The sequence below is a fragment of the Durio zibethinus genome, chromosome 5 (assembly GCF_047325235.1).
Source record: "Durio zibethinus cultivar Kanyao isolate XHJ-2024 chromosome 5, ASM4732523v1, whole genome shotgun sequence".
Taxonomy (NCBI): domain Eukaryota; kingdom Viridiplantae; phylum Streptophyta; class Magnoliopsida; order Malvales; family Malvaceae; genus Durio; species Durio zibethinus.
In genome coordinates this window covers 23,281,244-23,287,243 of record NC_143166.1, presented here as the reverse complement: position 1 = coordinate 23,287,243, position 6,000 = coordinate 23,281,244, and the positions used below count along the sequence as shown (strand labels likewise).

General features: G+C 34.2%; 1 pseudogene; it reads right to left on the bottom strand.

Annotated features, from left to right (window-relative positions):
• Nucleotides 1–268: 268 nt before the first annotated feature.
• Nucleotides 269–1,790, bottom strand: LOC149518850 (uncharacterized; annotated as a pseudogene).
• Between the last annotated feature and the right edge of the window lie 4,210 nt (nt 1,791–6,000).

Here is a 6,000-nt window from a genome sequence, read left to right as displayed (position 1 = left end):
AGTTTCGCATTTTTAAACTTTTACGTATGATATTCAAGAATGACGTGTATTTTTCTCGTTTCAAACATGTTTATCCAGAAGTCAATTCAAGCCATAAGTTATTTCTGCACTTTTGTCACTAAGGGAGTTGGTTGTTTGTCTGTTTTTATTTGCTAAGTGACTATGTTAAGCAAATGGAAGTAAAGACAACGTTGATTGCTGAAATAGTAGAAGATCAAAATGGACTAGATGGAAGCAAATACTTTGTAAATTCAGAACTAGGCTTTGCTTGGTAGAAATGACGAAAAAGGTTAGATTTAGAAAATTGTTTATCCAATAAATCACTTTCCTACTTTGTAAGAACATGAAATGAGGGAAAAGATGCAAAAAGATTCGGCAATGTGATTGATATTTCATATGCAGAGAGTTTGATTAATTTTTGGGAGCACAAGGGTTTCATTTGTTTGGGTTACTAATATCCTGACATAACAGATTATCATGCTGATATTTTCTTGTGTAAATCAGCTTAAGCAAGAACAAACACGGAGCGAAGAGTTGAACAAAGAGCAGATTGCTTTGATTGACATGACTGTAGAAGAAAGGAGAAGGCAAGATGACCAGGAAGAGATTAAAGGTTGGGATTATTTTCGTCAATGATCTTCTTTTCCTTTCTTATTTTTTCCACGATGGATGTTTGCTTTTTTCATATTTAATTTTTTATGTTTCCCTGTAGGATGCTTCTGTCACCATGGATGAACTGCTTGAGTAGATGAAGCAGCTCAAAAAAGGGGACTTGCAGGCATCAGAACAGAACATTGAAAGCAAATTAACATGGAACGGTAACTGATACTGTAAAAATGGTTTAGGATTTGTCAATGAATGAATTTATAGTGAGGAGGTGACAGGCATTCTTTGAACAAAAGCCTTGCGAGCATGTAACGTAAATAAATAAATATTTTTAAAAATGGAGGAAGGAATTGCCAGTGCTGGAATTAGAATTAGTCTTATATTAATAAAACATTTATTGGGCAAAAGGAAAATATTGGTAAAGCATTTCTTTCTTCGGGAAAGGAAACAAAAAAGCATTTCTTTTTTGTCCTAAACATTGTAGCAGGGGAGGAAATGGCAGTGATGGAAGGGGTGGTAGTGGAGGTAAAGGCAATGGTGGAAATGGCCAAGGGAATCCAAATCTTGGGAAAGGAAAAATGCATTTTGAAGAACTTGGTGGCAGCTCTTTGTGATCTCTACACAAGGTGGCATTTCTATTGGACCGCCTATAATTCAGTACATTATCTTGTTTTGACTTGACAGATATCTGATTTGTCGAAGTATTCATACCTGGTACATTGCGTGCTGTGGATTTGCTCCCCATTAAACTTGCCTGGCATAATGACTCAATAGCCAAACCTTCCACACCGTCAACCCTATCAACGTGCGGTATTTCTAGCTTGTTCCGTACTTGTCGCTAGCTTTATTGATTGAGATGGTCATTTGCTCTCTAGTTTTGGGTGATTTTGCTTTAAACTTGCATTGAAAGTTGAGTTCCACAACCAGTAAAAAACAAAGGCAACCGAAATATTACAAATAATAATAATAAGTTTCGCCTACCAATTTGACCAATTTTGAGACTATGGCACTCTTATACCTGGCAAGAAGTTGCTGTGTCTGGAGAAATTGTTGCTTGAAAAGATATGTCAGAAAGCAAACACCCTCTATTGTGATCGATTGATGGGATTTGGTGTTTCAGTTATTGCGGAAAGTATATGTGTAAAAGAGGATGCTAGATTAATAAGGCGAAAGATTGGATCCATGACAGTTAGCAAACATTAGAGAAGTGAAAAGAAGCTCCACTAGGGCTTCTCTAGTTAAAAACTTAAATCAGTTGGAAGTATAGCACGGGAAGCATTTTACAATAGCATAAGAAATTTGTCCAGAGTCCAAATAATAAGCCCGTGAGTCGCTGGTCTTAGAACCAACTGTGAAGCAAGGAGCTGAAAACGCTTTATCTATTCACTAAAAACAAAGACATGTGAATAGCCCTCTTTGCAGGTTGTGATAAAAGGTAGAAAGACAGAGAGATTGCTATTCTGTCGCAGATTGAGAATTGCCAGGTAATGGAGATTGATTTGGAGGTTCTATAATTTCCTCGATAATTAATAACAGATGCTCTAATCAGTCTTCTGAAGTTGACATTATTGAAATGAAACATTGGAATTAGAGAAAGGCAGGCAGTAAACACACCATATGACTGGGTTAATAACATAGGACATTGTTCTATCAGTGGTTGACCTTCCTCCTTGTAAAAAGTTTAATTTTGGTTTTATTTTCAATGGGAGGTACCACTTGGATATATCACAGATTTTGTGCTGTTCCAACCCTATTTTTTGGGTTGGAGGTTGGGCTGGGAATGACTTAATAATTAAACTAATTATTAAGATCTTGTGTGTAATTTGATCTAACAAGTGAGCATGTGGCATATGGCATGATTTGCCATGTATAGGATCTTGGATTATTCAGGGTTCCACGTAGTTTAGTTTAATTTTGTGCCAGGATTCTTTTTTTTTTTCACGCAGCAGAGCTACTGATAACAGAAATAAAGCCTCAAAGGTTAGATGCTGATGTTAAATATAACAACATTATTAGTACTACTACGTAAAACGTAATTAGAAACAGTAGAAGCCATTAAACAAGGCAGACGGTGACTTGATCTTAAAGCATAGACAATGCCAAACATGTGCAATATCAATATACTTACTATTAAAGTTATGTTTGTCAAGTTTAGAGTTGTAAATTTTTGTCAAGGTCGTTTGACAAGAATTGAATGTGTTATATTTTTTAATACTATTATTATCTACAAGAATATTCCCCTGGCTTTGCTTGGATCACAATTTTTTATGATAAAATATAAATTTTTAAAATTTTTAACAATGATTATATAAAAATTTAAATTCGTATATTCTCAAATAAAATAATAGTTGATTATTAAAATATTTAAATTCTTGTAAATTTTTTAATTATCTGAAATTATAATAATTTTATATAAAATAAAAATAAGATCTAAATATGTTTAATGGTATGCGTATATGATTTCCATTTATTCTAAATTTTTTATAATTACTTGAATACAATTCTCAAGTTAAAAAAATATATATGCATATATTATTTTCAAAAAGTTAATCAATTATTACTACATTTAAATTTATTAGTTTATTATAATATATAATGTTTTTATTTATTTATTTTTTAGGGCAATCAAAGGTTTATAGATTAAAAGTTAGAAAATGAGTTCTTTTTTTTTTTTTATCTATAACTAAAGGAAATTATGTATCAACATAAAGAGTAATAAAAATGAAATTTTAAAATTTTTAATTTGCTAAAACCAAGATCAATTAACAAGATCATACAATCTTTGATTTGCTCTAAGCAAGTGATCACTCAAATTCTTTTGCAAGCCAAATAGCTGCCAAAACATACAATCTCCAATGGTGATCCATATGAATTCTTATGAAAGAACCTTATCTAAACATGGGAAAAATACAAACTATACTCTAGTTAGCAAGTATTTCGAAAACTCTCGTCTTATGTCTTAAGTTTGTTCTTTTGAGTTGCTCTTCACTTCTTTTTCCATCTAGCATATATCAAGAGGGGCAGCCATATTCCTTTTATAAAAGAGGGATCGGCCAAATTAGGTTTGTGCGTAAGTTGCATAATTCCCAATTAGCCATTATACTAGCTGAATGTACATTACAATGAGATATTGTGTCTCTTGTTCTATTTCCTTTATCTTTAGGTCTAACTCAAACCAAATTTTGTTCAATTTAATTTGTCCCAATTATAATCTTTTGCAACTGTCCTATTGTATGTGACCCATTAAGTTCCTCAACACGTTAGTAGTAAATATAAGCATTGGATCGAGACTCAAGCTTCAACTTGTGTGGCTACAAGACCCAAAAAAAAAACTCATTCGACGTCTCAAATCAGCCTAACAATTAGATCGATGCATGGACACATAAAACTCCAGGGCCAACCACCTAAGCTTCTGCTAGACAATGCTACACATTAAGTGTTTGATGGAAAGATAAAAAGAAACAATAGAGATAGGTAAGAGTAAACTTGTATTAGTCCAAGTTGTAGTGTGTACAATAAGGGTGGGGGCATCTTCTATTTATAGCTGAGGCTCCCTTAAATAAATGGCTGATATTGATCCTATCCTAGGGCTCATAAAGAGTCCTATGTATTCAAGAGATTACTTACGATTACAATGAGAGTGTTTTAATTTACATGGATTCTTATCAAAGAAAAGTTTGAACCAGGTGGGACTCCTCCTTTAATAGTGCTCGTATGCGGCTTTCTTTAAGCTTGCGTTTGGATCGATTTTACCTACGCCTGGGCTTACTCTCGTGCATATGCTTGGGTTTGTCTGAAAACTACCAAACTGGATTTTTTGGTTTGAGCTCTCTGAGCTCATTTGAGTACCTGTATACCCATTTTAGGTTATGATCCTCCCCCAAGACCTTCGTTGAACCTTTAGGCCTATTCTCCCTTGCATTATGACTTGGTCCCACTTGCCTTAGAATTGCTCCTTATCTAAGTGAAAACCCCTGGGCCTGGTCCTTCCCGCAGGCTATGACATTCTCACCAACTCATTCTAGCAACAGCATCATTGCTAAAGGGATGCTGCGCTTAAATTGCATGCCCTTGTAAATGTCGATTCTATCTTTTACCTTGCAAACTAGATTTCCTATGTTTCAATCCTATACCTGAACAAGTACACTGCTGGTCTCCATTATTCTCTTGAGTATCATTAGCTCTATGCTACACTGGTCCTTGTTGCCTACACACATGATGCTTTCTCTACTTCTTCTGCTTCCTCTGAGTTACCATTGCAAACTCTTTTTAGAGGGATCTAACTACTCCTTAGGACTCATGCTGTTACATTCCACTACCATTTTCCCTTGACTTCATTGAGAGGTTTTGTCCTCTCAATAGAATTAAAAAGCATTAAGCTGCATCACCATAGGCTCTTCATGACGCTTATCACTACTACTACTCTTACCTGCAGATAACCTTTCTGCCCGGTTAATGGTTAAAAGCCTTGCACACTTCAAGCACTCTTTGACCTTGTACGGATTGCCACACAAAAAGTAACTCAAAGGCTTTTTCTCCTTGCCCTTACTGGTGGCTTTGTCAACCTTGAGAAATTTGGGCTTCCCTGTAGCCCCTTCTTTCTCTGAGGAACTATCACCAGTGTCTCTCCCACTTTGGCCTTTTTATATTCAGCTTAGATGAATCTTTTTTTACTTAATCACTAATTCTCTAATTAGCTAAACTTATGTTTATAGATCATGATCAATGATAGCTATATTATTATGATCCTCAATTGCCAAAGAAAGTCTATGTGGCTTGACAACCTAGCCGTAAATATTAATGTATGATTAATATCCTTTCATCACTAAGTATCTTGGTTTGAACAATAAGCATGGTTTAGTATCTAATCAATCATGTTCAACCATATTAAGTCTTGTCCTTGACATTAACTCACAAATAAGCTTTAGAATAATTTTAAACTTTTATTTTACTTTGGCGAAAAATTTTTCCAATTAACTCAATCAAGACTAATTGAGATACTCTCTTGATCACATAAGGTGATGAATCCCATATTGATTACTTCATGCATTTTCATAAGTAAAGTAAAATCAAAGTATAACATTCACCATATAAGATCATAAGTAATCTCAAGTCAAAGGATCACTTATACCAACATTATATAAGAATGTAGCTATAGATATTATGTGATCTGACATGTAGCATTCTCATCTCAGGTCATATATAGTGAATTTGTTCGTGTAACAAGCACCCATATGTTAGCTCAAGTTTATCCAAACTTCAATGAGATCAATTTCTTGCATCATAAGTAAAAGCATAAACATGTACTAGTTTTAACAACTTTTGTCAATGTCTTCTCATTGATAAAGCATCAACTAAGAACCATTTTAAAACATAGAACTTTTATGCAATGAT